At 42.1% G+C, this 23,820-nt stretch overlaps 1 long non-coding RNA gene across 3 annotated transcripts in view; it reads right to left on the bottom strand.

Moving 5' to 3' along the window:
- LOC111264711 (uncharacterized) overlaps positions 1 to 23,820 on the bottom strand; it is a 127,305-nt gene that overhangs the window by 31,175 nt on the left and 72,310 nt on the right. The window contains exons 5-6 of one of the 3 annotated variants that reach the window (XR_015312813.1): positions 23,209 to 23,598; positions 14,433 to 15,580 (exon numbers count right to left, since the gene is read on the bottom strand). The exons of 1 other annotated variant lie outside the window; for it this stretch is intronic. This is a non-coding gene — a long non-coding RNA (uncharacterized LOC111264711). Of the gene's footprint in view, positions 1 to 14,432; positions 15,581 to 23,084; positions 23,599 to 23,820 lie in introns of those variants that run through there. One more of the 3 variants, XR_015312797.1, reaches the window with a different exon arrangement.

The following is a 23,820-nucleotide window of genomic DNA, read 5'->3' as shown; positions in this document are numbered from 1 at the left end:
GTTACTGCCCAACTCGGTGACAACTGAAAACTATTCGAATTGCGCGACTCTCAAATGCTCTATTATTAGTGCTATCGGCATCATCAGCGGACGCTATAGGAGTGTGTGTGTAAAGAACACGACTACGGCTGCAGTGTACTAGAAGCGATGGTAGACGCGGAGGGGTAACGTCGACGACCTCGGCAGAACACGCACAAAGTGAATAAGACGAGAGTCTATGATTGTGCGAGTCAAAAGAAAGAAGCAGAAAATGGAAAAAAAAAAGGGCGAAAAGCAGGAGCGATTCGTGAATGAAACGTGCGAGATAAGTTTAGCAGAAGCTGTCGCTAAATTACCAAAAATCCGGAATGTTCAAGATTATACATGGCAACAGCATAACGACAGCGAAGAAAACGATCATGATCTGGGAGTAAGACGCCAAAGCTGTGCTGTCTCAATGAGTGAAGCAACGAATGGTACATGTGCCTTTCAAGCGGACCTATTCTTTGCCTGCGAATAGACAGACGAGACGATATTATTACCTGAACCTTGTAGGGTAATGCTGCGTTAACCGTAAAGCATGTACGTATCACTTAGAGCGGGGAATCGCTTGATGAATTGTAACGGCGCGTAACAAACTGAGGATGTCGATACCTGAAGAAATGATAACTGAAAGTAGCACTCTGTAGCAATAATTCCCGTCTGTGTCTATTTAAACGTCGGTACAACAACAATAACAGCAGTAATAGTAGCGCTAATAAAAGAATAGCGTATTGATGGAGAAGTGCTTTGTGATAGGCAATAGCAAAAGCTGCAATCTCAGCTACAACTCCTCCGCCTCAATTGTATCCGTCTAAAGCGTATTATCTAATACGGCTCTTACTCTTAAATGACCCGATGCGTAACAATGAGGTAGCGTCCTGCCGCTTTCGAGCAGGAATAAAATGTCCGCTTGCGCTCCTCTGTATTTGCGTTGAGTATTGAGAGAACGCCTGCCCCGTTGAACAACGACAACAAAAACGACAAAACAAAGCAATGTTCTTGTCGATGAGAAGTGGCGCCTGGAAAAACGAAGATTTGTTTCTATATTTGCCAGGATAAGAAAAGTTCTGAAAATGATGGTAGATTGAACGTGAAACGATGAACAGGGACATAAGGTATAGCAAAAGAAAAGACGATGATGATGTATGGGTATATTGAACCAGCGAGTAGTCGGAATAATGAGACGACGAAGTCAAATGTTTACCTATGTACCGTTCCAGTAGCACTTTAGTAAAGTACTAATACCGAAACGTGGTTCTCACGCATAAAACTGTAACAGCCGAAGGTCAGCTCGAAAAAGCTGCACGCGGTGGTGCCTTCGCTGAGTGAGTCCAGGGGTGCAGTAAATACAATGACGCCTGGCTTTTATATCTACAATTGTGTTGTTAAAAACTGATAATGAAAATTGCCGATTCTATTGATGAGACTACCGGGGTTAAATGATAACTGTTCGTTGAGATATCTGTGTACAGAGGTGATATCGTAGCTTGCCATGAAGTGCAAATGATGGGAATCTTACAACATCAGAACATGACCTCAAACATCTGAATACGGGCGGAAATTATTTTCAAATAGACCGCTTAACGTATTGCAAGGTGAAAAATTTTTGGAAACGACTTTCATGGATAACGTATTTTCCTTCAAAATGTACTACTTTGGAGCTAATTCGCTTACCTCTCTGCTATTGACAGGCCGACTTTTGGAGCATTTGTCCGAATTTCTTTCTATCTTATCTATTTCGAACTATCTTTCGAGTGCTTTAAATTAAGTAATTCTCAAAGGTTTTTTTTTCCTTTGAAAAACAAAAAGCTGTGCATCATGTCATATGCCGAGAAAACAAACCAAGAACCTACAGGTAATACCGATGCTAGAAGAAACTTGGAAGACCTGTGGTAGTGAGTACAAACGAAAACGTGTAAAGGCAGAACAGTTTGTGCAGAAGTCCAAAATCTAGACAAATATGTAGTCAGTGCTTGACCACGATAGTTGACTGAATTACCGAAGGCACTGCCATGATCATGAGTGGTGCATGCGTGTTAATGAAATATTTTGGCTATCCAACATGATGTTCAGATTCATGAAGCTAACAGCTCTGCCTGTCAGAGGCATCGGCCACCACCTTTATCGCCTACGCCGCAGAGTGCACATGTCCTATCGTCCAGCCATGCTTACAGACAGAAATAATAACCTGTTTCTTTCCCGTCTGGCTTTCTGCTGACAGACTTTGTCCGAGCCATCGGTCACTCGCTTGCAGTTGCTCCCCTTGCCGTGAGAAGTTCGTGTATTTCTAATAAATAGTAATGCGATCTCTGAATTGCTCGAACAATGTTTGAGAATAACAGAAGCACTAACAGTAGCTCCTTGGTAAAGTTACTAGTTAAAGAAACGGATCATATTTTTATGAGCTGACCCAAACAATACAGCAAGATAACTAGTTCCTTCTGTAGGCACGTAGCACTTACCCGAATACATCACCCAAGTTACGTGTCGCTGTTTGTATCACTGTTGACGCGGCAAAATTTAAATGGTTTGGCCATTTACTGGCACCGGAGCAAATCGTCGACATTTTTTTTTTTTGACATAATAGTAACGACGGATATAACGTCGACGAAGTGCCATTGTTAGATCAAAGATATATATTGATCTACTGGCATATAATTGCACATTTTTTTTTCTATAACCTTGTATCCTTCTAGTTGTGTTACGATGCGGACACTTTTTATGTGTTCGGTTAATGAAAAGCCATATTGATTTGCTCGGATGTATACGTGTCATATGTGCGTGCTGGATCGACTTTAGCGTTTTTATATATTCTGTATTCACCGCTTTGTTTTACTGTTATATATGTTGCAGCTTGCTAATATATCCCGCATCAAAGCGGCATGTCTAGCATACGTTGAGCTTCGCTCGGAACAAACGACACACATTTTATGTCGTTCTTTTGTTCCCATTAATTGACGTTTTTGATCGCTGATCTTTGTTGTGCTTTCCGGATCGAGCTTCTGATCTGACAATTCGCCCTCTATGCCGATGTCTCAGATCGTACATATCTGCAGTGAAAGTGCCAACCAATGCGTTGTAACAAAATGCTTGTGTGTAAAGGACGCCAACGTTACCGTTGTTGCGATCGTGTCCTTTAGATAGTGGCATTGTGGTATTTCATAGCGCTACTGTCCGTTGCTAGCGCGACTGCCGCGGTCGCTACAAGCCGAAATTTACAAGACGTAACGGAAAATCTATAAAAGGTACGGCGGCATCAATCGTGAACCGTTCAGACTGAGGCTTAGTAGCGGCAGTTTCTTGCTGCCTGTGGCGTAATTCTATCTATGTATATTATAGACACAAAGTCACATTTGGAGCGCGGGGTGGGTATCTGAAGACGACAACCGAACAACGGTCAGCGCGGTTCCTCGAGTCAGGGCCGACAGTAACATAAAACTGCAGTCACACTTATATGAACATTTATTACAGAAGCGGCTGACAGCGGACCGACTAACTAGCCAGCGTCGGTTCGTTCTGTGCATCTGAAATCTTTTTGCGTACATTGGTACGACAGCGACAACGTTGTTGTCGTCTGATCGACGGAAGGACGTTTTTAACGTTTGTTTGTACGACAAGAGCGTCGTGCCGCTCGCATCACATCTGGCCTAGCGAACGGAAGGTGATCGAAAAAGGACGTAGTTTTGCGCTGCGCTTTTACGTATGTACGTGCACTTCACGTTAACGGTCGTTGTCTGTCACTGTACGAACGTACGCTTCGTGCTGCTTGTTCTCACTGTTATTATCATTATAGCACAGTTCCTTATGGTATAAGCATAACGTATTATTCGTACTTGATCGCACGAACGGTTCATGGACTGAGTCATCTAAAGCTAGACAGGGAGCAATATAATAGAGTTAATCATTAGCAACTTTTTTCATGTCATTGTAGTAGAAATTATACAATACTATTCTGTGTTTATTTAAGTTAGCCTTGTGTCGCAAAAGTGGCTAGCTGCAAACATTCAAGAGGGGCATTATAAACGACGATTATGGTCGGGCAGTCAGTCATTTCATGCGGGCACAGTCAGTCACCCTTTTGAGGGCAGTGTCATTAAGAATTTAAGGATTCTGTTGGCTTGACTCGTCCTTATACATTGAGCGATAGTCGATTAGCCACACGACGACATCCTTAACGTTGCTGTCGTTCTACCACAGCTAAAGCCCCCCTTTTGCCACGCAGCTCGTTGCTTGTAGGTTGGTCGTGGTAGGTGCGGCTACACCTGGCGCCGTATAGCAGTTCATCGATGTTGCACACGCCACTAACGGTCAGGATTTCTTCCGTTGCTGGATACAATATTATAGGAAAGCCCTGCTATCTTTTTGCATTTACAGAACATGCGCTCATATCCTTGTAGCTACCACCTCTACCCTTATAACAATCAGCCTTATAAATGCCGTCCGCTAGATCCAGTCTATTGGCTCTCCTGCTTCCTTAAGTCCGTGCACGTCTTGGCAATAACACAACATGGTGTGACATACAGTCTGAGGACATACGGCGGCTTGCACCTGACGTACTGGACGTTCACACTGAGACACTGTGATGAGTACAGGCGTAATCGTTAATCTGTTTAGTCTACGATATTTCCGATCAGAGAACACAAAGCGGGCCGAAAGAGATTTAGGGAACGGCAATATGGTTTTTCTCTTTGTCTGTATGTTTACCTCTGATTCGGCTTCCCATAGAATATTATATGTCGTGACCGGCAAACATGGTAGTAGCACTATCTTTGCTGCTTTAGCTAAACCAGAGTACAAACAGAAGCGGCAAGATAAAAACAATGACTTGAGTAAGTGTCGCCGTTGAGATTTATACGTTCAGCAATATTAACTATTATCACAAAAACGATTGGAAGTATTCGTGGTGTGGGGGGTGAGCGTTGACGTCAGCCCTATGAGAACGGGGACGCAACATGGACAAAATGGGTCTGCAAGTGAAACACGCCGATTTAATGTACCAAAATGTTAAAACGCGCTTAAGGCCCTTATCAATCGACGAGATGATTAGTACTGGGTAGCTGTCTGAATAAAAAAGTAATTTTTTTTTTATAGAAATCGTCTTTTTATCAAAGCATCATTTGTGAAGGGAACCCTAAGTGGAAACTGTTAGAAAGAGTTATTTTAGTTACGCTAGTAAATGGTTCTATCATTTGTATCTGACGCTATAACGGAGATAAAACAAAACTCGTATTAAAAATAAATCATTTTTTGTTGATAGCGCGTCAGAGGTCTAGAAAATATAACCACTGGAAGCGGCCAACAGGTAGGAAAATATAAAAAAAAAAAAAGGGAGCGGAAAATCTCACCGAGACACATGATTCAAACTTACCCGAGTGAAGCAATTAGCAGCCAATATTCTGCTTGTGATAAAAACCGTAAATGTGTTAAAGATAGAATGTTTGTGTGTATCAAAAAGGTCTATTTGGTTCAATTTGATTTTTTTATTGAGGGTTACCCGGTTATTCAAAAGACCCATCGAAACTGACGCATTGGTCAATTCACCGTATTGTTTTAGAAGGAATTGGCTTCCTGCCGCTATTAGAATTAACGAGTTAATGCACAAGCTGAACACGTTATATATATATGGGGCCTGAACTGAGATATAGCGATGCTATCCATGTGAATTAGTCTCAAATATTGAATTTTTGCCGATGTTACATAATTTCTACGCGTTCGTATCTATCTCCGGCAATCTGTAGCACAGATGGCCGGATCGCACGGTCATATGAATGTCTTACTGACTATTTTATGGTATAGCACTGCCAGTAGAACATCAACCATGGGGAGCAAAAAATGGGCGTTCTTTTTTAACTTCGATCAGCTCTTCTCCATGTTGTGTGCGCGCGGCCACTTCTCTACTGGCCTTCTTCCACCGGCCTGATTGCTTCTGTCCCGTTGGGTTCCTACTGAGCCTGTCATGCACGTATATCACTAGGCAAGGCAGCTAGCATCTATCTTGAATCTCATACATCTTCCTCCATTCTGTTTCATTCGTGCAATTGAATTTTCCCAGTAGGATAGGTGGAGCTCAGTGGCTGATATAACCCTTCAGTCAGTCATCATTCTCCTCTCTGCTTGTACTGCCACCTATGAAGCGACTGTGGGCACGTTTAAACTGGTAGAGTCGCGTCGGCATGTCAATATAACACCCGTCGTCTCTGGAATGACTTTTGACTAAAATTTAAAGTTAACGCTGGAGGGCTTGTTGCTGCTATTCTGCTAACAACACAGCGGCGAGCTGAGGGCCAAACGAACGAAGCTGAGGTTCGACTTTATTCTCGTTTAGCGATTTCAAACCTATTGAAAAGCAGCAAAATCAACGTTGTTCTGTTACCTAAACATAGCGATTTCAGGGTTGTAGTCTGCTAAGAGCGATCAAAATGAGGTAGGTTCAATGGCGAAGGTGATTCGGTAAGCCCTGCTCCTCGGCTGCTACCGTCGTCCCTGGCGGAAGACATGGCGGCATGATTGCCTGCCTCGCAAAAGAAGTGCAGGCTTGTTTGTTACTACGGAAAATACTTGTTTCTTTCTGGCTGTGCTCTAAGGGGCTGACGCAATGAAGATGTCGGTTCATCCGAGGTGGAATTTGCGGTAACCCGCCAGAAGCTCGTCTAGGAACGTGACAATAATAATGCTGATCATCTCTCAGAAACTGTCATATAAGATACGATATGTGGCTCTAATATGACTGTTGTGTTGTCGTTGCTGTTATCATCGAGGCATCTGTCGGCGCGACGGGCAGCAAGAACGCCGAGGTCGCTGTTTGGTCGTCAGAATGAGAAGGAAAATAGGGAAGGGAGAGGCGCCTCTTAACCTTACACGATGAGATAAATATCGAACGATAAAATCTCTTAAAGTTGACTCAAAACTATGCTAACGGTAGGGCGTTGACTCTTACCAATAGCGAAGTCAAATCTCGAACAAAATACGCCAAACCCATCGACGAAATCCGAAACCCAATTAGTGATCTATCTAGATACGCTATAATACAATGTCATTACATGCTGGTCCAGAGTAAATGAGCTGGTCAGCACTCTATTATATAGTCTGAATGGCTGATGCACGTCTCTTTAAGCCCGTTGTCATGGTAACCGTTACTTAGACCCGTTCCATAGAAAAAAATCGTTTGAATTTAATTTTGGGCTGTCAGCAGGTCAAAAGGCTTAGAAATACGATAGCTCAAAATAGAGAGAAAGTCCCTAGGATGCAGAAAGTCTCAAAAAAAAGCTAATTTGGACAACCCAGTTGGTAAACGGTACTATTCTCTCCAAACTCCGTCCATTTCCGTAGCGGAAACACTACGTGTGCTGGATGCTTCATGCCTTTTTCGTATCGTGCGTACAATAGTCCTTGGATGTGGCCGGACTAAGGCCCTTTAAAGATATCTTGTCAGGTGTAGCTATCGTATGCACCGTTTCGTAACCTGTATCGCTATCTGCGGGATTAGCAAAAAACGCCCAGCGCTAAAATAAGCGCTTGAATTTTCGTCCAGCCGCACTTTGTCTCCTGGAGAACATCGGTAACTTATATTGCGTTCGTTCCTGAGCATATGACTCTGCTTCGAAAACGCAAAGCAAAGGCGCAAGTACTCGCAGATCGTGCAGTGCAGTGTCACAGAACAGGGAACAAGTAAGCGGTCATTAGTGAGGAACATTTATTCCATAATATCCATATAGGTTGTATATTTAATTCATAATTCTCACCGCTAGTATGGAAGTTGTTACTATACTACACTATTAAATGACGTCCAATGAAAATAAGTGGTTTCTAGAAGGTGTTACAGCCCACTTCATTCATGCAGCTGGTCATGTCATTTTTCTACTTTCCTCTCGAATGGTGACTGTGCTATTGTGTTTGCGCTAAGGGCATACAGACATAACAGCTTTAAATATACGGGGCTTTAAATATACCGTACGAAAAGTACGGACAAGTGGTTATGACACCGATGGGCATACAATCAAGCAGGATTAGGTCAGAGGTTACGTTCAAAATGATAGCGTGAAAAAGCTGAAGCTTTATCTAGCTTGTGCTCATGTTATCGGAGCCCGTGTTTGTTGTTGTTGTTGTTGTTGAAAGTCGACAGCGTAAAATCGCAAATCGACGCGTCTCTGCGTTGCAACGATGGGACCGTTAGTACTAGTACTATTATTATGGCGAAGCAAATCTGATCTCTATGTTCTGGGTCGTTGCGTCGCGTTTATTTGTTGGGTGCGACTTCGGCCCCCGTTACTTTGACGCAGACCGTTCCAGCAGGGCATTATCGGGACTCGATGCAGAGCGAAGGAGCTTCGTCATCTAATGCATATTCATCGACTGGTTTAGGTCTTTGACGGACCGTGGCTAAAGTCGGTAAAGCTACATCGATGTCAGCCATGGCCATGTCGTTGGAATCGGGCCATTCTGGAGCGAAGTTTATAGCGCTGAAAAAAGGAAAATCGGGCTAAACGTAGTGCGCCGGTTCCATAATTTTTTCTAAACTAACGAAGGGAGTACAGAATTTTTGCCTTTGGTGCTCCGTGACAGCTCGCGTAGCATTTTTCGATGCGTGCTTGAGTGAAAAAATGTCGAGTCAAAGCTTCAAAAATAGAATGCTAAATATTGCGCACCCTAAGCATTATATTTATTTACTTTTCGTAGTTCCATTTCGAAATATTTTCTGGCGTTCCCTAGACATACCTGTACACAGCAAGATCGAAGGCCATTGAAGGGACTAAGTACAATTATGCTCTCAGGGACTGTTCCTCAGATCTGAGATTTCGTCCATCATACAGGTGAGTAATTACAGACCGGTAGCCAACTTGCTGATCATATTCCTAAACGAACGTATTCAATTCCTTCTAAAGAAGTAAGATTGCCAGCTTCCATTGATAGAATAGCTGATTTCAGCTTTGCTTATTAGCACTATTATGAATATTATCATTTAACGCACGTTCCACACTTCATGTTTTTATATCTTTTTGAGGCAAACGTATAGTTTAGACAAGTAGGCCTTTTTGAATTGCCATTTCTATATGGTGACCTCGGTGGAGCTATTGTTGTTGGCCATAGTACCCAGATTAACGGTTGCTGTGTTAAGATGGTGATGGTGATTCTGATGCTGATAATCGATCTACGTGTGCGTAAAGCGGTGGAAGCGCAGTGGCGGCGGCGTAATTACTTTGTACCAGACATCATATTCGGCCAAGTATGTATAATTATAAACATACTACTCCTCGCTCGTCGAATCTTTGCCCCCTCAGTGAAATCGATGAGCTATAATGCACACGAAACAATAGCAAGAGAACTCGTGTGTGTTGCTTCTGCTGTTATGTCGCAAAATAATAAACAACATTGCGGCTCTAATGTCGACACATATACGAAACGATATCAGACGTTACTAGATAATGCCGACAGAGATGAGGGCAGCGATGTGCTGATTAAAACTGAAGGTATATATCTATATATAAACAAAGTGGAGGAACAAGGACTATATTGTGGAGAGCGAGTTATTCCTCAGACGTCTGCTCGTGTCATGACAGTTTGCAGCTGCGGAAGTGGCCGTACTTATATGCAGCATTATGTTATGTTGTATAGTGTTGCTATTGATTCGAACTCTTTTCCTATGGCGACAAGAACAGATGGGTCATTTCGCTCGGGTCTGCGTCGTTCACATGGTTTCGTGCACGCAGCAAATTTGTCAACCCAAAGATCAGTGTTGCGTATAGAGCATGTACAGCTTATGTATGCAGGAGCTGCCTTATAACAGTATTTTAGTGTCAACTTATAGATAAAGGACACTTATCGTTCTCGTCGCTCTAATTCGACATGTACAGCTTAAATACTTGCCTCTTCGTATGGGCACTCTGTATATGTGTGATTTAATTTGGCAAAACTTATACTAATCGACGCTACAGACAACTACTCAGCTTTTACAAATCCACAACAGCAAACCGAAAGTAAAGTGCCTGCCGATGGGGCGAACGATCGCGCAGACCGATCTTTAACCAGACACAAACCACCGAAAAAAAATGGTCATGGCCTGTGGGTGCAAACAAACGGTTTTTTCAGCCCACTCTAAATAAATGAGTATCTGTTATTAATCAGATCGGCTTTAAGCCATGCATTGAACTTAGTGTCAATAGCGATGACGTGAAGTTCACCCATCGCGTGTTACTCGCGCATCGAACGCACTAGTGTCCAATGCGTCATCAGTATCATTAACTGGACCAATGATCGATAAGCCTACACTTACTGAAGTTGATGGTCGGCGATCGTAAGCTCTATTCGGAGCTCGAATCGCGCGCCTTTTTTTGAATTTTGCAATGCGATCAATATTTTGCAAATCTTTTTTGTTCTGCTATGAACCGAATGTTGGGATCACTCTCGGTAATACCATGTTCACGCGTCGCTAAGTAGACATTAGTAATCACTATATCATCTATAGTTAGCATACTATGTTTCATTGTAGAACTGCGTGTATCGTACGGCGTTTTCGCACACGACGGTCGACGCCAAGCGAGCAATAGAAGATCCCAACGTTTCGCACCTGTTCCGACCTATTCTGCATATATTTAATAGAGAGAATATACGAGATCATCCTAAACGAGTCTCTGAGCGTGAGGTTGAAACAGCTTGTTTTGTCCAGCGTTAGCTACTTTATATCGCGAAAAATTGCAAGAGTGATTCAAGCAAGCGTTTAGCTAAAGGATACAGTACCTGCTCTTTTGCTAGAGCACTCCCATAGCTGTGTAGCAATAATTATCCGCCATCTAAACTAATACTATAAGGACTGATACAACAATAGATCACGTTGTGTATATTATTACCGTAGCATTGAGGTGCTAACTTTTGGATCTCAGTAAAGGTTCGCATGACCGGTTCGCAAAGGATAACAACGACTGGTTCTCCTGATATCCTATGCGAACTATTACTGCTGTAACGACTTGCCTACTACCATCATCGATGACAATGGCCGTTTATGTAACCTACACGTATATTAGTTGCAAGTCCAAAGGAACATTTTCTAGCCGTCCTAGGATCACAGTTGTCTCTATCGTTACGCTTTGCTACACCGTATGAACTAAACAAAGCAGACGCTTCGACTAGTCAATAAATTGTTTGTCAATAAACTGTGACCACACGCTCCCCTATTCGTCTATATGTTTCCATATGCGTATGCGTGTTTAGTTAGCGATCCATCGACTGCCTTCTCGATATCGCGCCACACTTCTACCGCACGCTCGATTACTTCGTTTTCCATTTTTTATTCACTGCTCGCTGTCGTCTCTTTACGGCGTCAACGGTAGTCGTATAGAGGCAGAGAATGGAAGGCTTAGGGGATCTTTATTGTCAAAGATATTAGCGCGCTAGCCGCGATCGACAAACAAAAACAGGCGCCGTACGTAACATGGGCTGATAATTTCGAGCTTTGTGACATTGGCAGCGGATGGCCTAAACACAAGAAGAAGCATGTGTTATTGTTGTATATACAACTGTTATCACTGCTGTGATATGATCAGGACGATCGGAGTCACTGACGTATAGGCACATAGCGGAGACGGCAAAACCTAGGCTGACGCACTCGCGACAATATGACTTCATTGATTCATATGTCAATTATAGTTTGTATCAATGTTAATAAAACTCGTGTATTTGCTTGTTATCTTTTCGTGTGTGACTACCCTTGCTGTTTATTGCCGGTGGCCTAGGGGACCACGGCCACCGAATCTACGTTTGTATCGTCCCTTTACGGGAGGTGCTTGCATACGGGATACATGCTTCTAGTTTCACGCAATGGCCTTCCTATAACAGATTGGCTGGTTGAATCATCGACATTTTCGACAATTAATAAATGCCGATCAGACATTTAGTTCAGATCGTCATACCGTACTGACACGCGGACGTAACACATTTGCAAGTATTGCCAATGAAAAAGGCGTCGGGTCAAATCAGCCGCTTCCCACGCCACTGTAACACATGTATCTACTCAGATCACAAGTAAAAGGTTGATTATATCCTTTGCAGAAGAAGGCTACCGAATACCGTACGAGTCTCTTTATGGGATCTACTGAGCTATCTAGCGTCGGAAGCGGACGCAAATAACGTTCGTTAGCCGATCTGGTTTTTTTTCCTTTGTAGAAAAGGTGGAACTATAACGTTAGAGTGGAACCATCTATCAATTGCGCATCATGTGTATATTATATATAGTTTCATTACTAAGGACAAAGTTAATGATTTTGACAATCATCTTGGTTGCTTGTCTACGGTGAATATATACTTCGAGTGTGGAAAACATTATCTAAAGTACTGTACGTTCTTTCTCAGTAATTTCTTAGTTTCAAACAGACGTGAGTAATTGAGCCCGCTCATCGGCCTAACGCAATCGAAAGTTGTTTTCGTGACGTTTCTAAATACATACTATATTCTATAATGTTGTTTAGATGGGAAAAACAAAGAATTCAATTGACGATAATCACAATTTTGTCATTTTTCGTGCTTCTCCACAGAGAAGCATATTGGATGATGTTTACCTATCGAGTCCGTTGCGATATCAAAGCTCTAACATCTGTTCTTGTAAATGGACATCGTGATATTCGTTGCTGACTTGCGACTGGACCGTTTAGACGCTGTAGCGCTTTTAAGCGAAGCTGAACACCATATTGGTGTTAGCAGCGGCCGTAGTGACGCGGATCGTGATTGTCAGTGATGTAATATTATTTTTTTCGTGTTTCTCTTTCAGGTAAGTTCAAATAATGCCCGGGCGCCAGCTGTTCTCGCATCGTGTATCGAATGACTCTTCACTTAGCTCGACGGGTAGCCAGTGTCAGCCATATACACACACACATATGGAATCGTAAAGGTCACAACGCATCTCAAGTTTATTTTTGATTGAAGCTATTCATCGTGTATGGAAATGTTACATTAAATAACAATAATAATAATAACAGTAGTAATTAATAATGGTAGCAAGTTTACAGTTAGAAAAACAACTAGGTCCCTGAATCTAGAACGCGTGTATATTAATCACTGTTCGTACTCCATCATCCTCATCGATCGACACTGAATATCATCGAAATGGCTTCCAATAAGTTAATGCGATACCCCAGTTGAGAAAGCCAATAGTGTACTTACAAACCTTACTATTATTACTTAGAAATGTGATCGTAGTGACGGTGCTTACCTCCATCGTCATTGCCCGAAGCAGGATTTTTCACGTACATATCCTGGTGGTGCTGGTTTCTATTACCGGACAGAGAGACTTTACGTACAAGTAAGTAAGACTACGTAGAAGCTGGCTGGTCGTCTGTCCGTCTGATCTATCTCAGTTTGCGGCCTACGCGTCTTCTAAGCATATTCTTAAGCTAAGGGTATCTCAAAGCCAACTGATGTCGCCATTCTCCCATCTATGCATTACAGTTCGCTGCCTTAAGTACCTAAAGCTGATGAGGTTCTGCTACATCATTCGCAGTGAAGGGAGTAGCTTTGATCCTTTCGTCTTTTTTTTTACGTGCCTGTCTGTTTTATTTTGTCTTCACTGAATTTGCTTTCGTTCCGGGGTAATACTGTCTGTCGTCAAACGCTGATGAGACGATTTAGTTTCGTGCGATTGTCGAGTAGGCATCGAAATGCGTGATGTCAGTCCTCAAAGACGTCATGAACAGAGACGATGAGGTTACTGTAAAAGGATGAGAATCAATCAGAGGAAGTCACCGCGTTTGCCACAATAACAAAGAATAAGGGTAGTTGTTTCATTTCGTTCCGCTTTTGTTGTCATTACTGTCCGATATTGGTACCTGATCAGTCTGAGTGAAGCCGGCAACTCTGTCGCAACACGGCTGTAATTATTGATTGAGTGAACCTGTAACGCCAGTTCGTTCCTCTCTCTTCAAGCTTTGGACAACCGATAACCACTGATAGAACTGCCTGCACTAACCCAATTCAATGCTCCTGTGTGGTCTATTCACTTGCCGGGGGCAGGACGTTTAGGGCACAAAGGATCACATGGTATGTGCTAGTCAACCAGATCTGACCCTCAATGCCCCGCCACTGAAGTGCTGGTACTTCTTTTATTGGTTGTGTGGTTGATTTTTGTTTGTCTATGTCTGTTGGCGATGGTATATCGACACTATAATCACTCGATCACTGGTATCAAATGCTGAGATGCCATTTGAAATGCAGATAACAACAGAATGAAAAGACCGAAAAAAAACGGGCGCAGCCAACGAGACTCCGGCGAATCGTTGTTGTGCGAGCCACAAGCTTCAAGTAGCATCATCGTATAATAACTGAATGTTTGCCATAGGAATATAACCTAATAGATCAAATACAGAACAAAAAAACCTGAAAGAAACAAAAGAACCTGTGAGCATGTTTACAATTTAGTCGCTATTCTATAGGAGGTGAATTCTATAGAGCATTTTAGATAAACATTTATGACTTACGTTTGCGCAAATAACAATAGTATGCTTCTTTACTCATGTCAGCTTTCGAATCTTTCTACTGCCAGTTCAACCTATACAGGCTAATTAGCATTCAACTCTTTGTGTACATTGAACATTGTTTGTGACTTTTCTTTTTTTGTTGTCAAAACACAAATTTAAGACCAGCGTCACGGTGTTCGTGTGTAAACGCTTAACAAAATAGACTTTACGTGAGCCGGAGGGGTGTTTTCAGCTTCATCATATCGACGACTTCGTTGAAAACGGTTTTTGATGAAGGAAGCATCTTAGAAAACGGAAAATCAGCTCGACAACATGCACAGGCGCAGCAACCGGAGGTACAACATAAGGAAATCTGCTTTGGGTTTAACTGTTTTAGTTTACTATGTCAGGCAGTTAAAATCAATAGGTCATAGACATACTTGTTCAGTTTTTTTTTTTGTTCTAACTAAGTCAGGCGGCAGCCTCGCGTAGTCCTTTGATCTGAAGTCCTTATTTATGTTGAGCTGATCCTTGATGGAGCGTTAAACTGCTCCGTGGAAGAAGCAGTATATTTCTAAAAGAGCTATATCGACCGCCGATATTTCAGTCGGTTGACAATGGCCTCATCGGTATGAAAGATGTCTGCAAACAACGATAAGGTCGAGGGTTCGCTGAGGCTCAAACGAAGGTATTTACACTGAACGTATACCTGTGTATCGGTCAGAGGTCTAGCAGCTCTGAACTTCGTTAAGATGAATGCCACTTATATATATTCGTGATTTACAAGATCCAATAATACCTCTGTACCGATCAATCACTACATTGCTAGGGTAATCAACTGTTTAAGGAAACGAGGCCATTTTACAAATAACTGCTTAGATAGCGTAGAGTGTTAATAGATGACACTACTAAGAGAAATTTCCTGCAACATTATGCTATCACCGGGCCTTCGTTATACACAAAACCATGTTCAAGTGAGCTCAGAGACACTTTGTCGTATACACCACATTGAAGCTTACTTAATCAGGCTGGCGGAAAGTCCTGCTTTCGCATGATTCCTTCACATTCGACCATTTCTTCAGCCGCCGATCAGAAGCGAGACTCGAGTTCAGCGCAGGCACCTACTTTATACAGAAAATGTCTATGAATGGAAGCGTAACAGGGCATAAATGTTTAACATCTACAATAAGTCAGAAAGTGGGTGGCAAACACAACGAATCAAAATCTCAATTCGCGATTCATTAAGTACTGAAAATGTCTCCTTGTTTTTTCTGCATTTTGGTCTAAATTGGTCGTTCTTGAAAGCTGGAAACATTTCGATCATCTTTTAACTAAATTGATGATATTATATAAGTCTCGCTGTAGATGAAATAACCATAAATTGGGTGAGTTCTTTTGAAAAGTGTAAAACTACCATCGCAGTAATATGCGTAACCTAGTATTACAAAAATATAAATTCTAAAGTATAAACAAATACTCATTCACAAGGGTGGGTTAAGAGCCCCGCCGCAAGGTAATTTTTGTTCTGTCTGTGACCAGTGTGTTTTGGATTCTGGCTCCTTTATTCCAAAGGTATTCCATCTATACAATTTTTTTATGAACGATATCCAAGCAATGAGACAACACTTCAGACGGGCCTTATCAGACCTATCTGGAATTTCCTCCAACAGATTTTTAAAGGTGGTATGGTAAAAGTTTGCCATTGTCACCGTGTGCTTGCGCTGAAATTCGAATCAGCAATGGCCGTATGTTCGTGATCTATATAATATTATAGCTCGGTATATTATAACGTTCGGCAGTGGACCAAATTTTGTAAACGATCACACTGAAAGTACTAAGTACTCTTTTTTCTATGTGAAGCCTTTCGTTTCCCACAAGCATATCGAAAGGACGCTATATTTAAGCAGTCTATGCTCCGCTAAGAACACCCTGTATCTGTGTATCAAAATACTAAAGCTTTATCGGCAAAAGCAACAGCAGCGTCAATTATTAGACTAAATCCTATACTCGTTCGTATCTCATCGTACGTTTTTTACACAGCATCTGAGGATATTCTGTACCTTATTTTGTCTATGTACTTCTACTACGTACGGCCAATGCGCAGTAGTTCGTTGTCCACTTGTGTGTCCGACGTCAGCGTCGGCGATTAAAAGCCGATATATCTGTAAGTTATACAAATGCCCATTATCCTCGTCGATGATATATATATATATGTATAGCATCTAGGATAATAGGCGCATGTATGTATCGAACATAATGGGTTTAACACTCACATCGAAATACACGGGCTTTCTATAAGGGGACACCATTCCGGCCGAACAACATAGCGCAATGTATCCCATCCTTTGTTTTATCTTTTTTCTATTTTTTTTTTCTGTCGCTGCTTCTAGTACGCTTGTTACCTGCCGTTGCTGTGGCTGGCAGGCCTGTACTTTGTTTGAAAAGGCTCAGTCCTTAATGTTGTTTGGTCGTTTGTTTGAAAAATGACCTGTTTCCTGTGTACCATCAGTCAGTCGTTGTTCAATGAATTTTTGATACTACCACTCCCAGTCGCAGCTATTGCTTGCTTATTGGTCCGCTTGGGGCTGGTATAGCAACGACAACTCGTTCTAGCGCCATGGCGACGATGGCGATAGTTGTGTCGATCACGTTGCCCGCAGTGGCTACGGGATGATCCTCATAGAAAAATGTAAAAAGTTAAATAATCAGCTCTTGTTGATATAAATTAGCCTGTTGAAGGTTGTACCTATCCTCTCGCAGGCGTATGATAAGTGACAGCCAACAAAGCAACGGGCGATTGCCGCTTATTAATGAATATATCAAAAAGACACATACATGCACAGAAACGAATTTTCAATGTGGGGCGCAAATTTAGCATGACAGATGTTTCTTGCCCAACAGAGGAATGCACACAGACACTCCAGCAGCTAATTTGTATTTCAACCAACTGTTGCAATACTGTTGAAACCACCCATCTAATGTTTCGCTCATACTGCACGTTTCGGATGCGTCCACATACTAATAATTACAATAGCAACACTGGCCCTCGGTTGTGCTAGATGTAATGTTATATATGTTCTTTTGTCGTGCCCCGTTGAGTCATCGATACGATCTTCGCATATCCATCTATGAAGACATAACAATTCTCAGGTATCGAAAGGGGTGGCGGCAAAGTCTTTGCATATTAATACATGGTCGATGTTGCTGTCGTCTGCCAGCAACGAATTAGATATTCTCTGTTTATAAAAAAAAACTATAAATATTGCATGACATACGCGCACTCTACCGTTATTTCGTTTGTGAGTGTTTGTTTTCGAAAACAACTGATATTGGTACACGCTCCATATATATTCTCGATTTTTTTATAGATTGTGGTGGCATAGCCGTCCCATCTTTATGCAGCAACCCTACAGATAAACATATTGCACGTGACATCAGTATTACATGCTACTTCATAAACTTCGCTTGTTCACTTGGAAAAGCTTTCTGACAGGGAACAAATAGAGAAGATACTGACCGCGCTCACTTGCGGACAAACCACGAAAACAGAGCCAAATGTATAGCTTGAGGACTGATGTAGGACTTGGATCATTCTCTGATCCAACTATAACCTATTTTACCCTAGTAATAGTCAGATGAAACACTGGAGCTGTTTGTTTACGTTGACAGGCAGCTAACTGCATCCTTACTGATACGATTACATTAAAGTTAACTACCGGAACTTCATCGCGCTATCCTCGAGTATATCGCCTCTATCGTTTGTGTGCTTTTTCTATGAGCTTGTTTTCGTTGCTGTTGTATCCTGTGATAGTATAGCTGCGTCCTTTTTGCTCCATCTCTTACAGTCATGCGTATTCTGTGGTATGCTTTTTTCAAGTGGACGAGGACGACAGTGTAAATACTCCACTTAAGTTTATACCGATCTAACTGCAACATGAAAATCTTTCTCATCATTATACATTTAACAGCATATATATTATATATATATATATATATATGCGTGTATGTAGACGCGCATTTCCATACGAATAGTTTATGTTGGTTTTGTTGCGCGATATCCAGTAGCGTTTCAGATTGCTGTTTCCTTTTTCACACATTTCTTAACTGTCCGAGCAGGAATTTAATCCTTATTAAAAAGCAATCCGAAAAAATATCAAATGTTTTTAATTACAGAACTTCCGTACCACTTGCTCGACAGGACCTTTTAGAATGTAATATTTCTGGGCTATTTAGCTATGTCGGCAGAGTCCTCGAATGGCAAAAAGGTAGGTAAATCCAATATAGTTTAATATACCTGATACATGGACGCATGACAAAATACTAATTTTTCATATGCAGTGTCGCTTGATATGTTAGAAAATGAAGCTTTTACAATTCTGCTGTCTAGTCTACTGGATCTGAGATAGGGTATTAGGCACTATATGGCACGGAGCATATGTGGTGGCGCATGCTGCAAACATGCGCACTTAATGAGATAATAATTAAGAGAGAATAAGTACTTAAATGAGACACAATTGTCGGCATAAATGGTCAGGTGATAGCACCGTAGCATGTCTTTGATATATGGGTTGAAGACCAACCTAGCTGAACAAATCTCGTTTGTAGAAAGTCGTCAGAAAAATATGTGTTTTACGCAACGGCACGGCCACTATACGTGTCTGTAACTGCACACACGCGTATAACGTTTATGCATACGCAGCAGCAATATAATAACACAACAATGAATATGAATAAACAACATAACATTGTTATATATTGGTTTTAAAGTATATCATAAACAGCATAGAGGTTACTCCTACAGTTAAACGAAGAGCATCACGACAATATGTATATAAGCATATATATAAGAAATTCTGTGTAGATCGCGATCGCCCACCGCCACCCGTTTTATAAAACACCGTCTTTGTTATGCAGCCTTTTCCGTCTTTCATTCTAACTAGATGCCCATAACATACACACACAGAGTTGCGACAGTATATACAGATATTGTCGACATTTAGTATATACTACGATGACCTGGAATATAGGACGAGTGTCCTGGCGGCCAAGGTCTTCTGAGCAGAACGAAAGAACGACGACTCGCGAAAATTTCACACCGTGCTTTGTAATCACACAGACCGAAGGCTACGTCTAGAGAACGACTCGCGAAATTGTTTTTGTTCTTAATTAATTTTGGCTATCCATACATTTACATCTGATTAAACAGCAATTACGAAGGGCCATGTGAATTGAAAAGAAGGGCATTAGTTACCGAAGCTGCCGAACGGAAGCAATCAGACGGTCTTCGTCTGCTTCGGTATAAATCTAATCTGTGCAGAGTCTTTCGACAGCGTTAAATTGGGAAGCATGCGTACGCTGTGAGTGGTGATGGATCCAATCCAATATGACCAAATGTGCTATCCTGCCTTAAGCCGCTTCATTTGCCGACTTCATTGAAGTTCATTGAAGACAACATTCACTCGATATTGAAGCTGATCGCACAAATCGCAGAAGTACAGTTTCACGATCTCAATAAGCTATCCATACGGCATCGAACTGCTCGTCGTTTAATTGTCGCTTGATTCTGTTTCGCCCCTTTCGGAAGGTGATTTCTATTAATGTATTATATTCTTGTACCTATTGCGCAATGTTATATTATACTAATATAGATAATGTGTGCTTAAACCTTAACAAGCAATGTCGTGGTAACCTCCATTATAATCTCTGTCATACGCCTGTGAATAGAATAGTTCCTAGCTATTTCACATATTTGTTATATAGTTCCAGTTGAAAACGTCTGTTTCCACAACAACTTTCAATTCGAGCCTGTAAACGTATTACCATGACGCTAATATAATGCCCTATGCTTTGTTTGAATACGGTATGATATCATGCTGTCCTGACACACCAACAACTATGTTATTCCAGCACTTTGCAGAATTTAGCAAGATTGTGCACAATACGATGGTGACGTTGCATGTAAATAATATATGTTTTTTTTTTGGAGATCCATTTATATAACATACTATTACATATGGTGCTTCGTAAGCATTTCTAGAGGCCTGCAATTTGGCTAAACTGACGCATTGGCACATGGATAGATTTATTTAGCTGTTTTTGGTGTTTCTATTAATCCTATAATTGACAGAGGTAACTCAAATTTACTAAATAATAACCTTATAACAAGCTGTCAAAGGGAATTTTCCCTAAGCCATTGATGATGATAAGCATAACGTTGCTGTATATGACCGCAAGAGCCTTCTCGTATATTACGTATTCCATAAGGGGCCGTCCTTGAGTTGACAGTGTCAGTCTTCTCGGCCACTGAGCTCGCTTGGAGTTTTTCTCTCCAAATTCATTCTACCTTTGTTTCATCAACACCCAGCGCACCCAGTAACGGACCGAACATGCGGCATGCCATGGTGTAGTTTCGATCTTGAACGTTATAATCATCAGCTTGTCGCGTCGATGACAAAGCAGGAACAAGAAACGAAAATATCAACGGAATCGCGCCAATGTAGCTCATTGTAAAGAAAAACAAACCTTTTTTCGGTCGTCGCCTTCCCACAATTGCGCCACTTCGTCGTAAAAAAATTTGTCCCACTGTCTTACCGTTTACCCCCGCCCCATCTGGGCCGTTTGGTACGTCCAGTGGCCGACGAGGTACAAAGTACTACAGCTGCTGCCTTCGTTGTTGCACCCTAGCGCGAATTACGACGACTTCGCCAGAGAGAAAATGCACTGTGTTGTTTGTATTATAGCTAAAGTGAACTCATGGCTATAGCCAGACATGGTTGGTTAATAACAATAACGCATAGCATAGCTAATATGGTGCGTCCATCTTCTACCACTATCACAGTAGTTCCGCCAGTGATCTGAGGGGCTACGGATCTCTGCTGCATGCTGCTGTACTCCTGCTTACGCCGCTGCTTCGAAGGGACATGCCGAAGTTCACACGGCTTCCCTGCGCACCAGCCGGCGCGACGGTGGCAATCACCCGGCAGCTGTTTCGTATATCGTCGTTCTCTCGGTGTCCCCAGCACTGGTTGCCGCTACGAGCGTACATAACAGCAGCATCATTAAGCGACAACGCAATCTAGTCCGTTCATTCATAGGATGACCGACCGAGCGTCTTCTTAGCTACCAACGTCGCTACTTAACGTTGCCGTTCCCACAACCGTGGGAGAGTGTCGGAGGTCCCACTCGGGAGTCTATCGTTTATACCGACCAGCGACTATAGTACCATTGCTGCGGCCTACCAGCGCCAGGTGAAGGGACAGCCGCTGAAGACTATGACAAAAAGTTCAGCAAGCAGAGAGCAGGTAAAACGGAAACGCTCGTCCGTGTTGAAGATGTGTATTGTTGTTGATGTGCCAGTCAACGTGGTTATTCGTTACCAGTCGCGACTACGATTTTTTGTTTCGTGTCAGTTATGACGACGCTGAGAAGCAATGTCACTCTGCGACACTTGTTTATCTGCTTGTCTGTTGTCGCTCGCTGCTGCTATTAGCCGTAAATGGCAAGAACACTCGTCGAGGCTACTCGAGTTTGCAAGGCGAACATCAAACACCAACTGGCGGGAAAATTCAAGCCTGGAGAAAAAGCCAACAAGAAGTCGCCAGTTGAGAAAAAAACATGCGTATCAAGCAATTAGCGGTGGCAAAAACGACCAACGACTGTGACGGAACTAGCCGGCTTTCCATCCCTCTATTAACTCATATATAGATACTCGGTTCCTCCATATGGCTCGTTCAGTTGCGACGACGACCGTAGTTGCAGCTATTGCCGCTGTTCGTTCTTCTCGAACGAATACTTCGAACTTCAGGAAACGACTGCGAATAGGACCACAATATGGTGGTCGAGTCTCAACCACGTCCGTTTCGCTGAAAACATACACACAGACATATGCGTGTCGTAACGTACAGCACGAGCACGAGGCGAGGCACAGCCGTTGTAGCTATGTTCTTTATGGTGTCTAGCCATGACGTACCAGCTTCAGCGGCAATGGCGGCTAAGTTAGCGCTGCTGTCGCAATCGCAGCATCAGTCCCCTCGATTATGTTAGATACGATCGTGAAGAGATCAGACGATATGCAAAGCGATGGTACTAAGAGACCAGAGAAGGGACCGTTGCGTCGGTGTTATGGCCGTATTCATCAGCACGGCTGACATGATTGGCGGCGGCAGCAGCAGCGGTGACCGTACCATTGGAACTGTGGTAAATGTTCATCGTGAACACAGAGATACAATGAGTAACAATACGTTTAAATATGTGCTGGGAGGCTGCTAGCAGCAGCTGTTGCTGATTGGATGCAACTTGATGGCGCGTTATATCGTGCAGCATGATATGGGTTGTGGTACAATGGACTGCTGCATAATGGAAACGTTTCTTTCCTGTTAAATAGCAAACAAATGAGAACAGCTTTCCGATGTTTCGTTATGACACAGCGTCGTGGGTGTGTCCGCTGGTTTAGGCGGAAGGATTTACTTGGAGCTAAAAATATTTATTAGGCTTGTTTGGATTATTATTTCTTCTCCTTCTACCCCACCCGAAGTTTTCACTATATCGACATTTTATCGGTATTTTAAATAATAGCGAATTATTTTTCAAGTGATCCGTACGTTGAATTGGCTAAAGTAATTGTGATTCTCCTTGTCGACTGACGAATTTATGATGTATATAGGCCAATGTATGATTTATTTATATCTATTTTATGATGTATATATACAATATTGGCCTTTTTCAAAGTGTTAATTAGAGATGTTCTCACCCGCTCTCAACACGATGTCAAGTAGCTTCCGAAGATATACGTACATACTTGATGCGGGTGCAATCGGTGACGTACAGTGCGTCCTATTAGGACATGAATTTGCTGCTTAGATAAACAAAGTAGAATTTGTTCATATTTTGTTATCAAATTTTGGTGAGAATTCGTATAATTGCACTATAAGACTCTATGAAAAAACAATAAACATAAGAGCTGCAAATATCTTTGCTTGTCCGGTACGCAGTGACCTGTTGACCTTTTGGTGGGTTAATGCAATGACGGTCAGGATTCAGACTAGCCAACACGTAACGACTGAAATCTTCGTCCAGACGTTATCTGTTTCCTCTCTGTTGTGCCGTTCTCCGTAAAAATACTGAGTAATCCTTTTCTCACCTAGAAAAAAGATAACGACCGTTGATAATGGCCGTGCCATATAAGTATATGCTGACTCAAAAGTAGGAATACATCACCAGCGTGCTAAGAGTGCACCATGAGATATATACTATAAGAAATAAATGAAATTCAAAGGAGTACTTAAGCATGCATTATCGGATCAACAATAGGTACATAAAAAAAAAAACGATGGATAATACAAACCAAATTGACCTTTTCACA

Source organism: Varroa jacobsoni, unplaced genomic scaffold (genome assembly GCF_002532875.2).
Source record: "Varroa jacobsoni isolate VJ856 unplaced genomic scaffold, vjacob_1.0 scaffold_9, whole genome shotgun sequence".
In the NCBI taxonomy this organism is placed as follows: domain Eukaryota; kingdom Metazoa; phylum Arthropoda; class Arachnida; order Mesostigmata; family Varroidae; genus Varroa; species Varroa jacobsoni.
This window is presented reverse-complemented; position numbering and strand designations above follow the sequence as displayed.